Raw genomic sequence first — 25,445 nt, 5'->3', positions numbered from 1 at the left:
TCACTACATAACTGAATTGGTGACTGGCTTTCTACAGTGGCCCCAAATTGCAAAATGCAAACAAAAATGGAAACACAAACAAAAAAGATCAAGACACAAACAAAAAATGCAAACTCATTTTGTATTATACAAACACATTAATGCTGTTACTTATTTTCAGACCAAAATACTCTTGAAAGTGCTCTTTATTTAACAATAGGTGATAAAGAGATCATCCCTCCATCCCATTCGTGGACCTGTGTAATCCAATTGCAGTTTCTCAGAGTCTATATTTGTGCCCTTAGATATAAAGCAAGAGTCATCAACACTGGATGTGGGTGCAAAACTTGGCTTGACACACTCAAGCCAACAGTCACACTCCAGGCCAATTAAGTCTTGCCATGTTCTCTACCCTCCACATCTTCTGGATGTTCTAAGAGTATTCAGAAAAACACACACACACAGACAACATGTAAACCCACAACAACCCAGTATCTAGATCTATAAGGGAGCAATGCTAATTACCATGACACCACGATTCTCTTAGCAGCTATTTTAAATATAAACTGCTGACAACAGTAATGAAAAAAATGACAAAAACACTCACACAACACTCACACAACTGAGTAAATGTTTTAAAGAACATGTTTTGCCTATGCTCTTTGCTTCAGGGAAAAAATTTTAAAAGAACAATAGAAAGTATAGATACTCTTTTTCATAACCTTCAAATTCCCCTGTGTCCTTCCTCATTAGAAAGAACTGTTATATCAACTTTCCTGATTTTTTTGGATAAGCCAGACTTGCTAATGTAAATATATTGAGACATTAGTTTCATCTGTGGTATACCAGTTTTCTATCAGTAACTCCAAAGATGTGTTGGGTAGGTTGATTGGTGGTTGCTATTTAACCCTGTGTGATTGTAAATGTGGCTGCTTCAGTGAGTATATCCCCTGACAGACCAGTTCAATACTTAGTGCTGCTAGAATGGTCACTAGCACCCACCAAAGCAGGTTTAACACTGCAATGTTATTTTTGTCTCCACCATTGCATTTGTTTGCACATTTGGATAGTTTCAGGAGTCTACTTTGTTTCATTTGTCTAAAGCTGTTCCCCTTTTAATTTTTTCAACATACTGTATTTGTATGTCAATGCCACTTAAAGGAGGCATGTGCCTGCACTAACAGAGTTAAACTTAGAAATTAAGCTGCTGACCTGTAACAGAGAAGGACATTTCTTAGTAAGTAGTAGTGAATATAATAGTTCTTAGCATTCAGGAAAGCAGAGCAAATAAGAGGGCAACAGCGTAAGGGTTCACTTATAAGAAGGAGTTCAAATGGTGTAAGCAGAGCACTCCAAAGTAACGAAATTATAAGAGAAGCAGAAGTTAGGAAAGCAGGCAGGGAAAAGTAAAGTTAATTTCAAAGGAAGACAAACTGCAGGCAGTTAAGAGGGAGAATATTGCAGGGATTTAAGGGGCCAGAAGGAGTAAAATAACTGCTTATTTCTTTAATATTTTACTTTTTATACTTTAATAATTAAGATAAGTTATTTAGGTTAAATAAAAAATATGAGCAGTTTTAGTTATCTAAAACCAAATTTAAAAAATGAGGCCAATGTCTTGCTGGGTGTTGGACTTTTTGGAGGATAGCTTGAAAAAAAGCCAATCTTCTATGAGTGCTACATCTGCAGGAGACTATCAGCTGATCCAGCAGAAGGTCATCTTCACTGAAGTCCTACATGTGCCACGCACAGATAGCTTAACCTGTTGCTCAAATCTTGGTACAGGAAAGAAGGGTATATGTTTATAAGACATTTGTCCTCCTTTTGGAACAAATGGAACCTGTTCTGCTGTGACGGGTTACCTTTGAACCAGAGGGGCATCAATGTGTTGGTGAGGAGTATGACTAGGTTAGTTGAGCATAGTTTAAACTAGGGAATGGGGAGGCAGGGAGTTAAGGACAGGTAAGGTTTAGAGCTATAAATGAAGGAACGAACAATAGTGTAAAAATAAATGCATAGTAACGTAAATTCTAATCTCAAATTTAAGTGTTAAAGTAAAATAACACATTAAAAATAGCTTGCCTTATTGCTAGAAGTATCAAAAATAAAACAAGAGAGTTGGAGTTGTATGTAGCTGAGCATAATAATATTATAGCAATAATGGAAACCTGGCTAAATAACAAAGATGTCGATTAGTACATTATATAGTAGTTGTTGACACATTTTTAAGGAAGGATAGACTCAACAATTAAGGAAGAAGAGGTTGCAATTTATGTCAAGCAGAATTTAAATGCATGCCTTCTTCAGTCAGATGATGAGCAACATGTTAGTAAGGACATCTGAACTGTCTGGAAAGCATCAGGGAAAGTGGCCTTATTTTAGGTATGCGCTGTAGACTCCCTAATGCAGATAGTAATTTTAATGTGCATCTTTTTAATAGTATTAAGCTAACTTTGCAGGGGAAAATTTTAGTCATGGGGGATTTTAACTACTTGAATATTAACTGGGCTATCTTTGCAATTACTGGAGTATATAGAAGCAGAAGTTTTTGGACATAATCAGTGACTGTTTCTCAACACAGCATATTGGAGCACCAACGCGGGGGGATGGCTGTTAAGATTTCATATTTTGTAATAATCACAATAAAAATGCAGGGTGTGGAGGTGATTATGACACTATGGTCAAGTGACCACAATATAATACAATTCTCAGTATTTTAAGACCAAAACCTTTAAGTTTAACTTTGGTAGGACAAATTTTGAGTAGTTGTGACAAAGTATGAAAGGGATAAACTGGGATAAGCGTTTAAGTGTGGAGATAGTCAAGGAGTTGAAAAAAGAAGTGTTAGATTCTTTTAGCATGTTAGATTAATAAATCAAATGTGAATCGTAAGGTTAATGAGAACATGAGGGTAACCATTAAGAAGGGTATTAGGGAGGCTAAATGGCAATTAAAGAGGAATATTTTACATAAGGCAAATGACAACCCAAAGAGATTCTTTCAGAATTGTAGTAAAAGAACAGTCAAGGAGGACGTGAAGTGTATAGTATGAGGAATAGTAAAGGGGAATTGAAAAATACTGACAGTGAAATAGCAAATGATCTAAACTTGTGTTTTTCTGAAGTCTTCACATCTGAGGAAGTGGTTAACCTCCAAACAGTAATAAGGACTACTCAGGAGGTACTGAGTGTTTTGGAAATTTTAGAAGGCGAAGTACTGCTCAGATTAAATAGGTTGAACTCAAGCTAATCACCAGGACCAAATAATATTTATTCTTGAATACTTAAGGAGATTAACGAGTACATATATAAACCCTTGACTAATATTTTTAGGAAGTCACTGAGAACTAGGGGAGTTCTGAATAACTGGAAAATGGCAAATATTATTCCATTATAAAATTATAAAAAGGGTGACTGGGCAGATCCAAGCAACTATAGACCAGCAAACTTAACTTGCATTACAGGTAAATTAATGGAAATAATTATTAAAGATAAGATTGAGCAACACATGGAAGGAAATTAGTTTTACTAAACAGTCAGCAACGTTTCAGATGAGGGAGACCATTTTTTACTGACATGCTGGAATTCTGTGAGGAAGCAACAAGTGGATATAATCAGAGTCGTGCATAGAACATTATTTATCCTGACTTTCAAGAAAGTATTTGGTAAGGTGCTACATGAGAGTTTAGGCATCAAACTAAAAGAAGTGGGAGTTCAGGGTGTAGTGTGTAGATGGGTGCAGAATTGGCTCAGACACAGGAAGGAAAGGGTTATGGTGTGAACAACTTCATAATCTGGTGAATTTAAGAGAAGTGTCCCTCAGTGGTCAGTGCTAAGACTGCGGCTATTTTTATATATTGTGACCGCTGCTGCAGGGGTCACCTACAGGATTGCCACACGACATGCTTCTTGCGCAGGGCTTCGAACATTTAAAAGACTAAACTGCTGTAATCCTGAGGTCTCACTCTCCTGTCTCTCTTCCCCCAGATGCCCTCTGCTCCGGCCGCTGATACTGTGCCACTGCCCCCCCTTCAAGAAGAAGACTGTTCTTTTGAGCAGGAGGGCTAATGTGACAAATTTAACAGCTGTTCCCAATGAGGCTGGATTGCCTCTGACAGAGACTTGTGTTTGTAACCGCCAGAACAACAATAAAGTTTGTACTTCTTGGAAAACCTGCTGTGCTCTCCTGTGCAACTTTGTGACCCAAGCTTGACAATATATACATGATTTGGAGAGGACTATACATAACAAACCGGTAAAGTTTGCAGATGGTACCAAGCTAGGAGGACTGACAGAAAAATCTAGAATCTTTTGAATCATTACAGGGGAACTTATACAGCATACAGGCTTGAGTAGATTTGTAGCAGATGAAATTTAATGTAAGTAAATGTAAAGTATTACACATAGGAAGTAAAAATGTTAGGCTTGAATACACAATGGGAGATCTGAAAATTGAAAGAACACCTTATGAGAAGGAACTAGGAGTCATAGTGGACTCTACACTATCAACTTTCAGACCGTGTTCAGAAGCCATTATGAAACATTACAGAATGTTAGATTATATAACATGATGCGTAGAATATAAGTCTAAGGAGGTTATTCTCAAGCTTTACAACGGTGGCTACAGTTTTGGTCTCCAGGCAACAAAAAAGACATTCAAGTGCTAGAAAAAGTCCTTTATGAAGATTCCAGGACTGCAGGGTATGAATCGTTTCAGTTTAAGTAAAAGGAGATTAAGAGGAATCATAATGGAAGTGTTTAATATTATGCAGGTTTTTAGTATAGTGGATTGAGACTGTTACTTTAATATGAATTCAACTAGAACATGGAGACAAAGTTTGAAACTTGTCAAGGGTAAATTCTGCTCAAGCATTATAATTTTTTCTTTACAAATAGAACCACAGACACATGAAATAAATTGCCAAGTAGTGTGGTAAACAGTAGGGCGTTAGGGAATTTCAAAGCTAGACTTGATGTCATTTTGGAAGAATTAAGTGGATAGGACTGGTGAATTTTGTTTGGCTGAATGGCCTGTTCTCATTCAGATTGTTCTAATATAATAGTGTAAAAATAAATTCACTAGGTAACTTTGATATTTCCTGTGAAAAGTTAAAGAACCAAAGTAAGATTAGTAATACATTAAAATTGTTTGCTTTAATGCCTCAAGTATCAAGAATTACACAAGTATGTTGTATGTAGCTTAGCGTAATTATATCTTATCAATAACAGAAGATTTGCTAAATAACAGAGAAGGGGATGAGTATTAAATAGATGGTTACACCTTTTTAGGAAGAATAAAGAAAACATAAAAAAGGAGGAATATACATTGATGTAGAACAGAATTTAAATACACATCTACTTTATTTGGATGTTGAGTTACATCTTACTGAGGATATCTGAAGTTTACCAGGCCAGAGGGCACCATAGGTAGAGTCTTCATATCGGGAGTGTTTTAAAGACAAACCCAAGACCCCACAAATGCACACAGTAGCTTCATGTTTAACATTATAATAATATTAAACAGGAAGGTTTAAAGAGGGAATAATATACTGTAGTTTTTAACTACCAAAATATTATCTTGCCTAATCTTGCAAAGAGTTGAGTACATGAGCAATAGTTTTTAGACTTAATTACTGACTGTTTTTTAACATAGTATGTTAAAAGGGCGAAGCCTATTTAGGTTTTATTTTGGCAGTGACTAGGATAAAATTCAGGGGATTGAACCTTTAAGATCTAATGACTATAATATATTATAACTTGTACATTTCATAGTGTTTAGGCAGAGTGCATATTCAAAAGATAAACTTATCTTTAGCAGGGCAAGTTTTAAGAAGATTCATCAAAGTCTAAACATAATAAACTGGAATAACCCTTTAAGTGTGTAGACAGTCAAGGAACAGTGAACAGGTTTAGTAATGTTTAATGATACAACACAAGTGAATCCTGAAATTTAGAGGCTTTGAGGAATTAAGGAGTTCATAAACAAGCTAAACAGGATAAAGCAGCTGTGCAATTTAATTTACTTGTGACCATTTATTTGTGACTTGATTTATTATTTCTCTGTTTATGCTTATATGTTTACCTTTACTTTTTCTCTGTGTATATATTTGGAACTGTTAATACTGCAGTAACTGTGCTTCTCATAGTTTAATGTTTACTTAGTTTATTGTCTACTCTTATATACTTTTATCTAAGGTATCTATAGGCTTGCACCAAACAATAATTCATTATACTGTACAGTGACAATAAAACTATCTTGCTATATTGCTACAAGACAGATAGTTCAAGCACTAACTGTCGGGTGTATGAGAGCAAGAGAACAATGGTTAAAAATGATGTTAGCAAAGGTAAAAGACAGAAGAGACAAAATACCACAGAAAAGGCAAAAAAAATGACCCAAAGAGATTCTTTCAGTATGTAAGTAGTAAAAGTATGGTCAAGAGTCACAAGAGTGGTCATGAGAGTGAAGTTTATTAGGATTACTAAAGTTGAATTGAAATATTCAGACAATGAAACAATAACTGATCAAACTTGCACTTTTTTTCAATTTTCATGTGTGTACAGTAGAAGAGGATAACCTTTCAGCAGTAATAGGGACTGCCAAAGATTAGTGCTTAGTGATTGTGGAAATTTCTTGGATTAGTACGGTTGAAATCAAATATACCACCATGAATGTTATGTTATACTCAGGGTTATTCGCTTATGTTTATTTTCTATTTTATTATTTTTGCCAAATTTTAACTTTTATTTATCATGTCATGTTTTAGTGTTATTTCTATTAATTTTGTTGATTATTTGTTAATTCTGTGTACCTTGTGTGTGGAACCCCTAAGTAGCAGTTCCACCCAATTGTTACTGCTGCCGTGTCCTCCATCTTGCTCTATAAGTTGGTCAGAAAGAGAACCCAGAAGTGGAGTATTGAGTTATCATTGTTTTGTATTGACTGTTGAGTTTTTCATTTAGATTTCTCTAACATTTGAATCTATTTACTTCTGTTTTTTGGATTCTGATTGTTGAATTCTGATTCATTGCCCCACATTACCTTTACACACACACACACACACACATATATAAATATACTAATAAAAGGCAAAGCCCTCACTGACTGACTGACTGACTGACTCACTCACTCACTCACTCACTCACTCACTCACTCACTCACTCACTCACTCATCACTAATTCTTCAACTTCCCGTGTAGGTAGAAGGCTGAAATTTGGCAGGCTCATTCCTTACAGCTTACTTACAAAAGTTAAGCAGGTTTCATTTTGAAATTCTACACGTAACGGTCATAACGGTCGAAAACGTCTGCCATATTGAACTTTCTTATTTATGGCCCCATCCTCACGAAATTTGGTAGGCGGCTTCCCTGTGCTAACCGAAACCGATGTACGTACTTATTTCGGTGGTATGACGCCACTCTTGGCCGCCATATTGAACTTTCCAACGTCAGACTTACTGACTCACTCATCACTAATTCTCCAACTTCCCGTGTAGGTAGTAGGCTGAAATTTGGCAGGCTCATTCCTTACAGCTGTGGTGGATGGCCGGCCCTTTATCCCGGCCAATACCCCCAAGCCGCCAGGTGGAGCCCTCCTTGCAGTATGGAGGTCCCCAGAAGACCAGCAGGGCATCATGGACATTGTAGTTTCTATACGCAGCCCTGCTGGATACCATGGGGGCCACTAGAGGACACTGCAGGGAGGAACAATGGATATTTTCCCTACGCCCCGGAAAAAGAAAAGAACTGTGGGAGTTCCCAGACGGTGAGCTGAGCTGGGTGGAAGGGTGGCAACACGTCTGGGAGCTGGAGGATTGGTTTATTGTAGTATTGTGATTTATATGAGAATAGTGGAGGAGAGAGTGTTTTGTACACTGTGACGATTGAATAAAGTCAATTTGAGGACTTTTACCTGGTGTCTGGAGTCGTGAACAGGGGTTCAAGGGAGCGAGAGCGCCCCCTATCTACCACACAGCTTACTTACAAAAGTTTCATTTTGAAATTCTACGCGTAACGGTCATAACGGTCGACAACGTCCGCCATGTTAAACTTTCTTATTTATGGCCCCATCTTCATGAAATTCGGTAGGCGGCTTCCCTGCGCTAACCGAAACCAATGTACGTACTTATTTCGGTGGTATGACGCCACTGTCGGCCGCTATATTGAACTTTCCAACGGTCTTTGTTACTTATGGGCCCATCTTCAAGAAATTTGGTACGCGGGTTCCCAACGTTAACTGAATCCTATTTACGTACATATATACGTCCATAGCCTGCAGCTCAGTCGCCGTGTGAGACGGCGTTGGGTCCCTCATCCCAACGCCTCCCATGTTGTTGGCTGCCTGCCTATATAAGGCTGTCCGTCACTCCGGTCTCTTCATTCCCTTCCTTGCTTCGCCACGGGATTCAGGTCTCCCTGCTGATAACTGCAGCCTTTTTATTTAATCCACGGCTTCTCCGCTGTTTTATTATTCGTTTATTACGATTATAGTTATTGTGCAGGTATTTTAGACTTACTTTACATTGTTCAGGTACCCATTTCCTTTATCATTCCAACCGTACCCGCATTAACATGTTTATCGAGGTGATCACCATCGATCAAAGAACTGTCACTTATCGAGTGGTTTCCATGCCCGGAGATGGCACCTGCCTTTTTCATTCTCTGTGTTACATATTGCACGGCCATATTAAGCTCACTCTTGATATCCGGAGGAACATTGTGTCTTATGTATTGAATGACTGGGACAGGTTCAAGGTGTGGACTGATGACGGTACAGGAGATAATTATACTGCACAGGAGCACTATAAGAGTGAAATGCTTAAGCCCTTCACCTATGGTTCTGCATGTGAGTTGATGGCTGCCGCTGAATTGTTCGGTTGTTGCTTTCAAGTGTATCGAAATGGCCAAATATTTACACCTTTGGACAATCGCCAATGCCTCTTAAACATCTTAGATTAACAGGTGACGATTTCAGTAGTGGACACTTTGATGTTTATGAATGTTTAAACTCTCAAAAGCTGGATGCGAAGTTATCGATGAAACCGGTTGTATGCTTACAATGCTTGACAGATGCTGAATGTCACTTAACACAAGTCCTGCAAATACTGTTGTAACTGAAACAAACCATGAAACTCAAACCGATTATGACAGCAGCAATCCAAGCTGTGAGATTTGAGGCAAGATTGCTTTTCACACGGCCACCTGTACGTTTTATGCTCAAGAGTAAGCTCAGCGCACAGCTTGGTCTTATTACAACCGGAGGGCCGAACTGATAACATGGTATACAAAGAGATCCTTAACAAATAATTATTGGTATATTTTCCCTCAGTTTAAAAAGGTTTACTTTTCTTCTTAATAACAATTTTAAGGTAAGTACTTCGCCGCTGCGAAGCGCGGATATTTTGCTAGTATATGTATATATATATATTGTCACACACGTGTGCATGGGAAGCAGCTGAAGGGCTTAGACAATACTGTTTATACATCTGCCCAGGGCGGGGGCGCTGGCGCTCTTTCTGAGTTCTCTGCAGGTCTTACCGGAAATCCCACCAGGAGCCGCCATTTCCAGGAAGGACACACCACCTCGGTTCCGGCCCCAAGAATGAGGTCACTTCGGTTCCGGCCCCAAGGGTGATGTCACTTCCAGTTCGGCCCAGAGGGCGACATCATTTCCGCCCTCTGAGCTATAAAGCTCACTGCCTTTGCTTAGGCAGGCAGTTCTGTCTTGGACTCTGTTGTGTAAACAACTGTTTTGAAATGCCTCAATTTCTATTGCAGCCGGGAAACCGCATTAAACGGGTGGCTGCCCCAAACCTTTCCACGCCTCTGGTCTCCAGTTATTACAGTGGCGTAGTCGGCAGGATGGTGTCCCGAAGAACCGGGACACGGACCTTCAAGGAACCAGGTGGGTGAGTACGGGGCGAGTTTGGGGCAGGGAGTGCGCGGAGGGTCAGGAAGGACGCGGTGCAGGCTCTGCTCCACGAGCATAACCCGGGGCTACCAACCCATCTCGTGGAGAAGGTAGAGGGGACCCACAGGCGTGGGCTGGCTTCTGGGGAAAACACACGAGTGGCTCAGTATGCTCTTCTGGGTAGGAAAGCCGAGCCCCCCATCGGGACCAAGGTCCCTGTTAGCGATGGGCTGTCCCCAGGCCGGCAGGTAAAGAATATAATAGACTGGGAGTTTAACCCAACAAAGGGCTGTCAGAGCAGGCTATGGCTCTCTGGCAACAGGTGGGTGAGTGGCTACGGCCATTTGATTTGACCCCTTGCAAATAGTGCAGCAAGTGGCCTGTTTTTGCTGCTACAGCGAATACCCCAGGAATTTGCCCAGCCGGCCTGGGGGAATTCCATTCTGGACGAGCTGCTACAGCTCTTGCAAACCCAGAGGCCGGCTGTGAAACCTGGGAGGGCAGAACAGCCGCTCTGTGGACTACCGGGAGTTATGTCCCACTAAAGCAGTCCCTTCCACGCATCCAGAGCCTGTTCGAAGTCGCGGGCCGTCTGGCTTGCGACCTGTCGGGAACAAGGCGGACCGTAGGGGACAATGGCGGGGTTGTTTGTGTGCCCTTAGCAATCCCTGGCGGATAAACATACGGGGAGCTTCTTATTAATGGACATAAGATAACAGCGCTGTTTGATTCCGGCAGTAGCGTGTCTGTCGTTGCTCGCCGTTTTGTTCTACCGCAACAATGGATTAAAAAAGACCAGTCTAAAATGTATACACGGAGATATCCGCCATACAATACCGCCCGGTGTTACGTATGTCTCGGAGGAACCCTTGACAGCTTACGTGGCGGTACACCGGATCCTCCGTTTCCGTAATCCTCGGGCGGACTGGTCTGACAGTAACGCGGTAGTTTAGAAAGCATTCCCGAAAAGCTTTTGGCCTCGTTATAGATGATAAAGACTCATCTCAAGCTGCTTCCACACCGTGTAATCAGCCGACAGGGAGTGGGGCGGTAGGCCAAGAGAGTGCGAAGATACTCCCGGACCGTCGCGGGCTACTACGTCATCCACTAGCGCCCGGCAGCGAGGAGGATTCTCCGCCCCTTGAGGTCAGACGGACCCGCTCTCTGAGTTGCACTTTCAGTTTAGAGCGACTCCGGCTTCTTTCAAGAGAACAGTGGAATGGCGACTCTCTGAAGCACATAAAGAATGCAGTGGTTCTCGTTAGCGCCAAGCGCGCATTTGCCCATGCCACAGGGACCTCACTTTGTCATGGATAATGAATTATTGTATCGGGTTGCTGAACATGAGGGAAGGTCGGAAGTTGTTGCTAGTCCAGCGGACCTACGGCGGCAGGTTTGCGAAGTTAGCCCACTCTCACCTTCTTGGAGGCCATCTCGGCTCCGATAAAACATTAGAGCGCATTAAGCTCCGTTTTTTTTGGCCGGGGATTAATGAGGAGGTTAGCGCTTTTGCATTTCCTGCCGGAGTGTCAACTGCGGCAAATTCCTAGGAAGGACCGTGCTCCTCTGATTCCCCTTCCCCTTATTGGCGTTCCTTTGACAGGATTGGGGTGGATATAGTAGGACCCTGGAGCCCTCAGCCGAGGATATAAATATATACTCGTCCTCGTGGATTATGCAACCCGATTCCCTGAAGCCGTTCCATTGCTCGGCTACCACTAAAAATATTGCACGGGAACTAGTAGGAGTCTTTTCACGGTGGGCATTCCTAGAAGTCCTGACGGACCAAGGAACGCCTTTCACCTCGGAAGCGTTCAAGGAGACTGCCAAGTTACTGAAAATAAAGCATTTAAAAACCTCGGTGTATCATCCTCAAACCGATGGGCTAGTGGAGAGATTCAACCAAACTCTCAAGCAAATGCTACGTAAGGTAGTCAGCAAGGATGGGAGGAATTGGGACCAACTCCTCCCCCTTGTCCTCTTTGCCTACTGGGAAGTCCCTCAAGCCTCTACGGGGTTCTCTCCCTTTGAATTACTATACGGAAGACAGCCCCGGGGCTTATTAGATATTTTAAAAGAGGGCTGGGAAGGGGAGGCACAGCCCTCCACTAACATTTTGGAGTATATCGCCCAATTGCGCGATAGATTTGATGTAATAAGACCTATACTAAAAAGTCATATCGAGGAGGCACAATCAGCACAGGCCGCCTGTATGACCGTGTACGACTCTCCGGGAGTTCCAACCGGGGATCGCGTCATGGTATTGGTTCCTACTTCACACTCTAAACTGCTCGCACATTGGCTAGGCCCCTCTGAAATTAAGGAGAGGAAGGGATTGGTCGACTATTTGGTGAAACAGCCCAATCGCCGACCAGCTGGCGAATATATCATGTAAACCTGCTGAAACCGTGGAAGGAGAGGGATCGATCCCTCCTCCGGACAGCCCTGCTCTCTTGCGCGAAGTAAGTGCCCTTAATTTCGCGAACAGCTATCTCCCAGACAGAGACAGGAGCTCGAAGCAGCTATCCGCTCGGTCCCAGAGGTGGTAAGTGAACAGCCAGGTCGGACCTCTCTGATTGCGCACGACATATTGACTGACCCGGGGGTGATCGTCCGTGGCGACCCTACAGACTCCGGAGGCAAAGAAAGTAGAAGTGGAACTGGAAATCAAGCGAATGCTGGCACTAGGAGTGATCGAGGAAAGTAGTAGTCCCTGGTCCAGCCCATCGTCTTGATTGCTAAGCCTGACGGCAGTTGGAGGTTTTGCAATGACTTCCGTCGGCTCAACCAAGTTTCCCGATTTGATGCTTATCCCATGCCTCGCGTGGGCGACCTCCTCGAGACTGGGACCAGCCAAATTCTTGACTACACTTGACATGACAAAGGGGTACTGGCAGGTTCCTTTAGCGGAGTCCGAAGGAAAAACGCGTTTAGCACTCCTAGCGGACACTGGCAGTATCGTGTCCTTCCATTGGGTTACACGGGCCTGCGACTTTTCAGCGTCTGGTGGACAAAGTGCTCCGGCCCCATAACTTCGTTCTGTGCTGCCTATCTGGATGGCGTTGTCATCTATTCCAGCACCTGGAAGGAGCACATACAGCAGGTCACAGCAGTATTACGGACATTGGGAGAGGGGCTCGCATCAACCCCAAGAAATGTTACTTCGGGTTGAGAGAAGCCAAATATTTGGGCTACCTAGTGGGCCGGGGTACTGTGAGGCCACAGTGTTCCAAGTTGCAAGCCATAATGGCCTGGCCCGTCCCGCAAACCAAGCGGCAAGTCCAATCCTTTCTCGGTTTGGCGGGTACTACCGCCGGTTTGTGCCTCGTTCTCCGAGAGCGGCGCCCTTGACCGACTTGACAAAGAAAAGAGCTCCTAATACGGTGGTATGGTCTGATAAAGCGGGGCTGCATTCAGTGACTTAAAAAGGGCTCTGACTTCAGCACCTATCTTAATCTCCCCTAACTTCTCTCTCCCTTTTGTCCTCCAGGCGGACGCCGGACACAGGCTTGGGAGCCGTGTTGAGCCAAAGCGTCGGCGGTGTTGAACACCCGTTATGTACCTGAGCGGAAACTGTTGGACGGGAGACCAGGTACGCGGCGGTGGAGAAGGAGGCTCTGGCGATCAAATGGGCGGTGGCGCAGCTGCGGTACTACCTCTTGGGTGGCGTGTTCACTCTGGTGACGGATCATGCGCCTTTAAAGTGGATGGCCCTTCACAGGGAGTGAATCCGCGGGTCACGAGGTGGTTTCTTGACCTGCAGCAGTACAAATATACGCTCGTTCATCGACAGGGGTCCCTTCATGCCAACGCCGATGCCCTCTCCGGGCCCACACCTCTCGGTGCAGGTCGCCCGACCCGGCGGGTCTGGGCTGAGGGGAGTCTTGTCACCTGCGTGTGCATGGGAAGCAGCTGAAGGGCTTAGACAATACTGTTTATACATCTGCCCAGGGGGGGTGCGCTGGCGCTCTTTCTGAGTTCTCTGCAGGTCTTACCGGAAATCCCACCAGGAGCCGCCATTTCCAGGAAGGACACACCACCTCGGTTCCGGCCCCAAGAATGAGGTCACTTCGGTTCCGGCCCCAAGGGTGATGTCACTTCCAGTTCGGCCCAGAGGGCGACATCATTTCCGCCCTCTGAGCTATAAAGCTCACTGCCTTTGCTTAGGCAGGCAGTTCTGTCTTGGACTCTGTTGTGTAAACAACTGTTTTGAAATGCCTCAATTTCTATTGCAGCCGGGAAACCGCATTAAACGGGTGGCTGCCCCAAACCTTCCACGCCTCTGGTCTCCAGTTATTACAATATATATATATATATATATATATATATATATATATATATATATATATATATATATATATATATATAAAGGAGATTAGTGAGTGTGTATATAAACCCTTGACATGTATTTTTAAAAAAATCACTGTATGCTGGGGATATCAAATATTATAAAAAGGGTTATTAACATATATCACGAGTAAATTAATCAGAGGTATTGTTAAGGAAAAGATCTGGCATCACTTGTCAAGAAAGAAATGTTTGTGAGTAGCCAGTATGGGTTCAGACAGGGGAGTTTGTGTTTTACTTATATGCTGGAATTGTATTAGGAAGTAAGGAGGTGTATATAATATTTATCTTGATTTTCAGAAAGGTTTTCATGAGGTCAGTATATGAATGGTTGGGCATCAGACTAAAATAATGGCAATTCAGGGTTTAGTGTGTAAATAACTGGCTCAAACACAAGAAGCATATGGTGCAAGGAACATTTTCAGAATTATGTGATGTTAAAAGTGAGGTCCATTAGTGGCGTGCAGGTATATAAATACTAAGTTAAGTTTGCAGATGATTGCAAACATAGTGGAATTAATGGAATAGAATAGAATACTGTAAGTGAATTATGTACAGATCTCTGGCTAATGAAGTTTAATGGAAATTTGAATATACAATGAAAGCTCTGAAAATTTAAAGTACACCTTATGAGAAGAAAATTGGAGCTGGAGTGTTGTGATCATTATCTACATTTGTATACTAAATCCATTAAGAAGGATAACAGAATAGCATGATGTGTAGAGCATAAATCAAATAAGATTATGCCTAAACTATAATACACACTGCTGCGGTGTCTTCTGGGGTACAATGAACAAGTTTGGTTCCCATATTCCAAAAAACACATAGCAGTGCAATTCCAGAACAACTTGGCTTATTCTGGAACTGAAAGATATGAGCTATGAGAAGAGACTAAAGGAGCTGAAACTTTTCAGTTTAAGCAAATGAAGATTAAGAGGAGACATGATCAAAAGGTTTAAAATTATTAAAGAAATTATTACAGTGGATCTAGGCTCTTACTTTAAAATGAGCTCTTCAACAAGAACAGGAAGAGAGAGATGGAAACTTGCTGAAGATACATATCACACAAATGTTAGGAGGTTTTCTTCACAAAGAGGACCATTAATGAATTACCAAGCAGTGTAATAGAGAGCAGAAATTTAGGGGCCTTTAAAACTTGACTTTATATTATTTTGGAGAACTTTAGTGTATATTGTTGACCAGCTTTGTTGGGCTGAATAGGCTGTTCTCCTCAAAATGTGTTTAATATTCTATGTTATAAAGATAAACTGTAAGAGCCAATCTTAAAAAGTTATAAATTCATACAGTGTTTTTTAATTTTTAAAGAATGTCTAAAACTAAAACTTTTAAAATAAAGATATTTGGTCTGTGGAATTATTTCAACATGCTCCACATTATTGCCTGAATAATCCTATGAAGCAAATTAAAAGCTGCAGAACTTTGGTAATTTTGGATAAACGCAGCTACACAAACCTTTCCATCGAGCCCCTGCTAGATCAATTCAGACAATGACTCTCAGGCCTCAGTATTCCCATTTGCCCCACTCTTCTCTTTACGGTAAGCCTGTGCTAATGATGTGACAGTGTTTTGTCATCCTCTTTTGAGACTGAAACATTAATATACTGTTGAAATGGTTTTGAAAGGTTGTCATCAGTAAAAAAGAATTGGATAAAAAGCAGTGTATTTTTTTGGTTGGTGACTGCAGTAACATTCCTCCCCCTGTTCATCCCGGGACACTACAATGGAACAGAAAAGCTTTCAGATGCCTAGATGAGAATGGCGTTGATGCAGGTAATTGGGAGGGAAGGACTTAGAAGGTTCAGGCAAAAGACTGAAACAATGGAGGTGGTTTCTGCTGGATATTTCTTGTAAAGGCAGGGTCCTGATCCTAAATAATGCTAAAGGTGCGTTCATCCACACTGGTTGCACTCATAAAATCTGTACAGAAGATTAATCTGGACTTTACCTGGGATGGCATGCCCTGGGTCTAGAGAAGTGTGCTTCATTTGCCAGTGGCTAAGGGAGTTCTGGGCCTGGTGGACATTAAAAGCATAATCAAGACTTTCAGACTTCAAGCATTGCATAGACTGTTCTGTGGTTCCGTAAAATTGCCCTGGAGGGACCTTGCTTTAGGACTTTTCCAAAATATGAATGGTCTGCATTTTGACAGGCACTTTAATCTAGTATGTCCTTATAAACTGAGTCCATCAGTTCTGCCAAAATTTTATCCATCAGCATTATTAACGTGGCCCAATATGTTTCAAGGAACAAGTCTTAGTTGTGGTCACTTTTTTGGTTCATGGAAGAAGCAATGTATTAAAATTTCCTTTCTTCTAATTTTTTTATTTCCACTCTTCTGAGTAAAGGTGTCCTGAAGGTTTGTCATTGAATAGATGAACACACTGGTACATGGTACGGTCCTACCCTCCTTACAGCAATTGGGCAGTTCTTTCCCAGTTTAAGGAGTCTATTGCCCAAGTACTGTAAGTGCTCACTTACTGTGTAATAACATTACCCCAGATAACAAAATCCTTGAGTCTGACTCCAACAAACCTGGTAATACGTGACAAGCCTAGGGTGTCCGATTGTGCTGACTGGCCTAGTGTTATCCTTAGGTTTTGCACTTTATAAAAAGAACCATTTGATGAGATGAAAAAATTACTCTTATCAGTTATGTATTAAAGTGACTTTTTATAATATAATAAAAGAACATACCACATACTCATTGGAAAAAAGAACTGAATATTGATATAAATTGAACTCCCGCATGGACAGAGTTTTACAAACTGCCTTTGCAGAAGCATCTTGCTAACACACATTGGAGTATTCTTCATGCTGAGGTTGCCACTATTTATTTTATGGAGATTATTTCTCCAGGGGCATCAGATTACTGTACTTTTTGTCAACACAAAGAAACAATTTTTAATCCTTTTTCTACACAGTGAAAGACTTGCACTATTCTTTACCTTTCTTAGAGTTCCTTTTGTAGTCTTGGATAATCTTTTTCAGATGTTTATTTCATTTTTGGAGTCAAGTAAAATTGTAAATTTAAAAATAAATGTGTGCTGGGGGATTTTTGGTTAGGTCAAGCAAAGCTGGCAATTCTTAAGACAAGAAGGAATAGGGCAAAGAACTCAATCATCACTGATGTGTTGTTGCTGTTTAAGGTGCTGGGGAAGTACAGACTGAAATGGGAGTTTACTTATTAAAATTTGATTAAGAGATTTTGAGGCCTTTAATAATTTGTTGGGATTTGGGAGGTGGGGGTGCTATGCTCTGTTGAGGAGGGTGAACTGCTTATTCATTGGCAATTGCAATTATTACAAAGCTTTAAGTGAGAAGTTAGAGGAGTATAATGAGGAAGTTAGAGTAGTAAAGTCATTTATAACATTTTAAGTGAATGTTTGAAAGTGTATGTGGAATAGGAGGAGTGTACTGGGGTGTGGTTTTGGTAACGTAATCAATTTATAATAGATGTGTACCTGAATTTATGTTCTTTTGGTGTGTTGCAATTTTGTAAATGTTAAAGTAATGCCGAAGGCTCTCAAAAGGTCTGAATTTTAGTGAGGATGAATCCATCCAAAATTTAGGTTTTATGTTTGATGTAAACTTATGCTGTAGTCCTCACATTTCTACTGTTTCTTAAACATGCTTTATATAATCTGGAAATATTACAAACTTAAGGTGGATACTTACACTTCAGGGTATTGAAAAGCTCCTTCAGTTATGTAACACAGAATTAACTATTGTAAAGCTTGATGGTCAGGCTGTTTAAATCATTCAGTTACTTCACTTCTGGTAACTGAAAACAGTGCAGTAAGGATCATGACTAGAATTAGGAAGCATAGCCCCAGAACTCCAGTCCTTAAAATTTTAAGTGGTTTCTACTTATGTTTAGAGTAGATTCACTTATATTTCTTTGCAAATATAAAGTTATAAAATGACACATGAAGATGTGGACCTACTTGAAATATCAAGAAAAAATTAAAATAGCATAGGAGGAGCAGGCTATTTTGTTGTAGGTTTCTCAAATTTTTGAATGACTTGCCAATATTAGGGAAGTTCCATTGGTTCCAGTATTTAAATAACAATTGGAGACTTATTATTTTAGCATAATGCATATACTATTTTTAAAGCTGCTCCTAAAGGCCTTTCACTTTACTTATTAATTAGTTATACTCACTTTCTGATGTTTGCATTGAACTGAAAATATTATTTTTTTGTTTGCAGATTAATATTACTAACACGGAACATTTGAATTTAGGAATTAAAGAGTCATTCCTTAAGTCAGTTGTTCATAAATTGTTTTGGATTAAGGAGCACTTTGTCAAAGTCAGGTATGGAAGACATGCTATGACCAACAGCTGTTTATTACCATAAGTCACGCATGATCATATTCCTTTTTCCACATGTATTCATTTATGAAATATTTTAGGAATCAGAAGTGAAATGAAGAAGCATTGGCACACAGACACAAATAGTGAGTTAGTGCTCTTTCCTGGAAAGCGCCTCCTTAACTTAAGTGCCTCCACTACATTTGTTGTTATGCTTTTGGAATTTGACCTAAAAAACATTACAAAAACCCAGCACAAACAGAATCCTGACAAACTGTCACTATCATGCTGGCTCCTTTTTGTTTTACTCATACGTCTCTTCTTCTCATATAGTCCCATATACTGTAGATAGGTTGACCTTGAGAGAGAGACTGCAAATTTGAAGAAATGTGGAAAGAGAGAAAAAGAGTACAATTGCTACAACCATACAGGATCATATAAAATATAAAAATGAGGAGAAGTTAAAAACAAAAAGGGTATGTCTCATAGAAAAAATGAATTCTGACTGAACAGGCTCACCAAAGATTTTTAAAAGTCCAGATTTTAGCCCAAGATTACAGACATTCTGTACAAGTCATTTAAAATTATATTTTTTATCATAGATTCATTTGCATAGATGAGAAGTGCAACATTTTACCATTGTTAACTTTTCAGTCCAGAGGATGGGAAATTCAAAACTAAAGAAATAAAAAGTTTGAAGCCTTGGTTCTTGACATAATGTAATTAGGTCTGACATGGTTGAAAGACACACAATTAAAGTAATTGTAAAATTAACTGTGTAGTATGGTGGCACAGAAGTTAACACTGCTACCTCACAGCTCCAGTGTCCCATTTTGAATTAGATTACATTGTGCCCATACCTGCATGCCTTTCTCTTCTGATAATACTGTTTTCTTCCACAAACACATGCATGTTAGGTTATTTGGTCCTGTGTGGGAGTAAATATTAATGGACTCTGCAATGGACTGGGGAACAGTCCAGGGTTATTTAGTCATTGCTTTGTGTACAATTCTGCTGAGATAGGCTTCAGCCCCAGGAATCCTGAGGTTAAGGTGGAGAGCAAGAATTTGTAAAATTTGTTTCCAAATTTGTAAAATTTATTAATCATTTGTTTTATACTTTTTAGCTCTATTACTAAATTGTAATTGAATGTTCCCTGAAAAGCTTTACAAGAATATGCTTAAATCAACAGAATGTTTACCTTTTTTATTTTGTCTTTAATTTTGGGGCAAATAAAAGGATAACATATTAGCCTGGAGATATCACTCTGAGGGATTCTTTACTATTCAGAGAGTGTTTTATTCAGAACTGTGATGCACATGGAATTGTTATACAAAATACACAAAGGATGAACGATTAAAGGGAGAACAAAAAGTTTCAAGTATTATAGAAATAAAAGAAAACCTTGTCAGTTGAAGTGGCTTACACATTGTAGGACTGTATGGATGCAGAATACCCCTGTACCCTTCTATCATATAGTACAGAGTGTTTCTTGTGCTTTTTTTGTTGTTGCTTGAGTATTTTTTTCCTTGGTGTCTGCCTTATGTTCCCAGTTACCTTCTATAAAAGCCACGAGAGAACATCTAAGAAAATGTTTTGTTTGAGAGCCCTGGTCCATTTTTTTTCGTGTGAAAGTCCTAAGTCTTTTCTGCCCCTGATAACACTTACTAGTTGGGCAACCTTACACAGTAGTTTCAATTAAGTCAAATTTTTGCTTAGAACTGAAGAAGAAAATTGTCGCCCACCCCGACTTCAATGTGCTATAAAATGCCACAAAATCCATCCGCAATAAGTGAAAGTTCTTTTCCTTTTAAAAGTGCAGAAACAAGAATTCCAATATGACTTAAAGAGGAGGAAGACAACAGACATGCCAACATAATAAATGTAGAATTAATTGAGCAAATCACATCCTGATTTCCCACAAAGCAACTGGGTTTCTCAGCCCTGATTTAAAGGAGCTGAGTTTTAAATTGCAAATAAGTTAATCAGTAGCAAAAACTAGTCACTAATTAAGAAAACGGTTAAAATGAAAACTTGAAGCCACCCTGTGGCTGTCCAGGATCGGAGTTGGCCTCCTCTGTTTAATACTAATCAAATTCTCGCTTAGAGGATCTGTTCAAAACACTTTTAAAAAATGGCAAGATTTAATTAATGATTTTTTAGAATAAGCATTTATATCATGGGAAAATTATATTTTCCCTTCTGTTTTTCGTTCCTAACATTTTTTTTCCATACTCTTGGCTCTCCTCTCTTTCTCCTGGCAGGGGTTGAATTCTGTTTTCTTAGTTTTTGTCTCTTTTTGATCCTGCTTTCTTTTTTTAACTTTCTGATGTTTTATTTTTCTTTTCATCTTTTTTTTCTAGTTTTACTATGAAATCATTTGTAGTATAAGTTCAGCTCGATTGTATGGAATGTTATTTTCTTCAAATAACATAACCTAATACAAAATAAATTTAAAAAATGCCTTGACCTGTGTTTTGGTTACACAACATATACAACATCATATTTTTTCTTCCAAGTACAAAACAGAAGTAATATTTTTAAGGTGTACAGTAATCTGTATTTTTATAACGATTTCAAAGTTGGCAAACATAATGGGATATTGGTTAGTGCAGCCAACTCACAGCCAGAGGAATATGGGATTAAATTATGTCCCAGTTTCCATCTGTGTTTAATTCCACATTTTCATTATTCATGTGCAAGGTTTGCCCACCTCACTTTAATTTTGCTTTGGCTCCTGCCTTGTACCCAGTGCTCCTGAGATAGGCTTTGGCTTCCACATGCACACATACTTTTATTGGAATAAGCAGGTTTAAAAATTAATCAAGGGCAATCAAAAATCTTATAACAAAGTCACTTATCATAAAAGGAATCCAAACCTCTGTGTCAATGCAAATCTACTAGTATAATGAGAACGGATAGATCAGTTTCTCTGATACGTGTTAACCTTCTGATTTAGTGCTAAATGAGTAAGACTAATCTCCATCTTCAAGTGCTTGCTGAGTGGGGGTATGTGAGAGGGGCTGTCCTGTAATGGTAATTAGTTTGTGACACTGTAGTGTAATAAGCGATCTTAGAATATTAATGAAATGCATTTGGACTGTTCCATGAAAGATACTGTTTACATTACTTTTTCAGATAAGCCATCTACATTACCACTTTCTTTCAGATTCTTCATCCTGTCAAATACAATTTTTAGATACAGGAAATAGGCATGTGCCATAATATATGGCAGGACGAGACCGGGCAGGGTCTGAAAGCAAATATTACTAGTTACATTATTTATTTTTAAAACACGACTTGAATTTTTTGTGTTTCATTAGAACATTAGAACACCTGAGACGAGAACAGGCCATTCAGCCCAACAAAGCTCGCCAGTCCTATCCACTTATTTCTTCCAAAAAAAACATCAAGTCAAGTTTTGAAAGTCCCTAAAGTCTTACTGTCTACCACACTACTTGGTAGCTTATTCCAAGTGTCTACCTAATGTATGTGCGAAATTTACCCTTAACAAGTTTCAAACTGTGTCCCCGTGTTCTTGATGAACTCATTTTAAAACAATAGTCTCGATCCACTGTACTAATTCCCTTCATAATTTTAAACACTTCAGTCACGTCACCTCTTAATCTTCTTTTGCTTAAACTGTAAAGGCTCAGCTCTTTTAATCTTTCCTCATAATTCAACCCCTGTAGCCCTGGAATCAGCCTAGTCGCTCTTCTCTGGACCTTTTCTAGCGCTGCTATGTCCTTTTTGTAACCTGGAGACCAAAACTGCACACAGTACTCCAGATGAGGCCTCACCAGCGCATTATAAAGGTTGAGCATAACCTCCTTGGACTTGTACTCCACACAGTGTTACTGCACTTGCAGCATCTTGAGTACAAAAAGTGAGAATCTGAAGGAATTCACTAGTGTCTTTAGAATTTATAGATCATAATGAAAGGGCACATCAATATGTTTGCTTATGTTTTTAAGAAGTTTTTTTTTGCCATAAGTTATCCAGCATGATGATATAAAGTAAAACAAAGATGACTTCACAAGCTGGCAAGCAAGGCAACAGAGGTGGGTAGTAACGAGTTACATTTACTCCGTTACATTTACTTGAGTAACTTTTTTTAAAAATTGTACTTCCACGAGTAGTTTTACTGCACCATACTTTTTACTTTTACCACCAAACAGATGTAGCGACAATAATCACATGACTCCGTTTGTGGGGCCAGGAACCTTGAGAGCCAATTCCTGCTGAAGCTTAGCCATCACTTCACTGAGTGAAGAACAAGCACGTTTTAACCAAACCTGCACAGACACAGACAATCAAGGTAAAGTGAGACTTCTTGTTTGTGCAGAAGCTGCCTTTTTCTAGTGTTATTTTCTATCAGCTGTGCTATTTGTAGGGCAAGTGAATATGCAGTATTATACTTTCAGTGTACAGGATATCTTGGTACTGTAAGTAGTTTGCACTGTTCAAACATACATGTTACCTACTATAGGTATTGACTTCAAAAGCTTTGTTAAGAAAAACTGAGATTTGAAACTTTGTGTTATTTATGCATCTTTATTTTGTAAAGATGTTATTTATTTTTACTCATTTTTCATTTTGTTATTTGGAAATAGCAGAATTTGCATATTATTACATATTTTTGTCTGTCTTATTACATTTCTAAAAAATAAGTCATTTATTATGGTCAAACAGTTACTCAGTATTTGAGTAGTCTTTTCACCAAATACTTCTCTACTCTTACTTCAGTCATTTTTTGGATGACTACTTTTTACTTCTACTTGAGTAATATTATTTTGGTAACGCTACTCTTACTTGAGTGCAATTTTTGTCTCTTCTACCCACCTCTGCAAGGCAAGCACTTTTCATGTAGCAGATTAAGTCCTTCGTTATCATTTCCTTGAACTTCCTAGAATTTTCTCTCTTCAAGACATTTAGACACTGTACACTTCCAGACATGAAATAATCAGTTTGATTTTGTGAGCCAGTGATTCACACTTATATTTTGGATTAAGTAATTCTGACCCACTGTGTTATTTGCAAACAAACATTTTGGGTTAGTTGGTCCCTAATGACTCGATCTAGCAAAATTGTTAAACAAAATAAAAAAGTTTAAGAAATGAAGTTTTGCACTTACCTCCCAACTAATTCACTGTCTTCAGGATATGATGGCTTTATTTTGTTTAAACGTCTACTGAGTACTCAGCTTGCTTTCCGCAGCAGAGATCTATTTTGTAGCAGATAAATTTGCATTTGCTTTGCATAAACCTACTTAATTATTCTGTTATGAAATAAATGTTGGGCATGGCTTGAATCAGTCAACATTTCTCTAATACAAATATGACATGCAATTAATTTTTCTAAACTTAAATTGTATTTATATTACCTAACTTGCATTATTTTTCCTTCTGTATTTTCCTATCAGGAGTCTGACAATGGTTTCAAAATTGCTATTATTCTGCTCATCAAGTACCATATTGATTTTTTTTTTATTTCATTTTTAAGGGTTTTTTTTTGCAATTTTACAACCATACAGGAGATGCATTTTGAAGTTTACTGTTATTAGATTCAGTTTTGATCTTCATTTGAAATACAACAGACTTTGAAGAGGAAAGTAATGTGCATCCTAAGCAAAACAAATTTAGCAAATTGCCACATGCATAGGATAAGACAAATAAGCATCCCTGCTTGATATTAATACATTCACAACAAGCTTTAAAGAAACAAAAATACACTAATAATGAAATCAACCATTTAGGTATAGTTAGAAATGAGTTCTGTAAAATGTTATCAAATTATTACATATATAGCAAATCAAAGTGTGAGAATGCATGAGCCAGAAGACCCTGCCACGTATGGTGCCTTAAAAGATCAAAAGGCAGGGGCACCAGTTTTGATGACAGTAAATATGGCCTGATAGAAACCTTCATCCAAGATGACTTACAATATTGTAATTCATTATTGCAATATTTGTATGGTTAATGGAAACCAGGAAGCAACACTAGTGCAAACCACCAGTCCTCAGGTACAGTGGATGACAGTGCAGTAACAATTGGGACCATCTTACCTGAAGTACAAACTGTCAAACAGGCCTCCTTTATGAGTGTAATCTATGAGGCTCACTTGATTATAATGATATGTTCCCATTCTTCAAATGTGAGTTCCTTAATCTCTGAAAAATGATGTGAAATACCACATAATTGTTAGCCAGACCATTTTTATATCCTTGGGTATTGTTGCCAGAATGTTACAGAAAATGTCCAAAAACAAAAACAAGCTTTCTGAAGTAAACCTGACTGCATTAAGTCACAGACCATAGGATGGGTATTCAATTAAATCAGCCTTTTAATAATTGAAAGACACTTTGTTTTTAGCAATACTGTAATTATACTTTAAAGTTTTTTTTTCTCTTATTATTTTTTGAGCTGTAATTGACTTTCCTTTTCCTCTTGCCAGATATCAGGAGGCATAAAATGTTTTCGTCTTTATCTAAGATCAATTCAGTAGCATCATACACCACTAGTTACCAAAAGAAAACAAAAAATACCAGTCCATCTGATGCTCAGGTAAACAGGAATATTATATCATTACAGTAATTTGAATAACAAAAGTTCATTTAACCCATCAAATCCTGTTTACTTAATTTATCCATATTTGTGTGGATCACACAGCCACTCATACACTTATAAATTCTAGGTGAAAGAAATTTGAAAAAAATAAAGTTCCATTATTCCTGGTGATAATCATCTTTTTCATTAAGATTCCAAGGCTCCCAAGACAGTTTGAGCAAATATAAAATTAATAATTTCTTGTCACACAGCACAAATTGTTTACATGTATCTTCACTTTAAACATTAGCATATATTTTCAGTTACATTC

At 39.3% G+C, this 25,445-nt stretch overlaps 1 protein-coding gene across 1 annotated transcript in view; it reads right to left on the bottom strand.

The window, feature by feature from the left end:
- Positions 1-23,755, bottom strand: part of LOC120539082 (C-type mannose receptor 2-like) — a 74,421-nt gene extending 50,666 nt beyond the window's left edge. The window contains exon 1 of the mRNA XM_039768817.1: positions 23,704-23,755. The gene's annotated coding sequence lies outside the window, so the exon portion shown is untranslated. The remainder of the gene's footprint in view (positions 1-23,703) is intronic.
- Positions 23,756-25,445: the final 1,690 nt, after the last annotated feature.

Source organism: Polypterus senegalus, chromosome 11 (genome assembly GCF_016835505.1).
Source record: "Polypterus senegalus isolate Bchr_013 chromosome 11, ASM1683550v1, whole genome shotgun sequence".
Taxonomy (NCBI): Eukaryota; Metazoa; Chordata; class Cladistia; order Polypteriformes; family Polypteridae; genus Polypterus; species Polypterus senegalus.
Note: the sequence above shows the minus strand (reverse complement) of the source record. Positions and strands in the feature narration are given on the sequence as shown.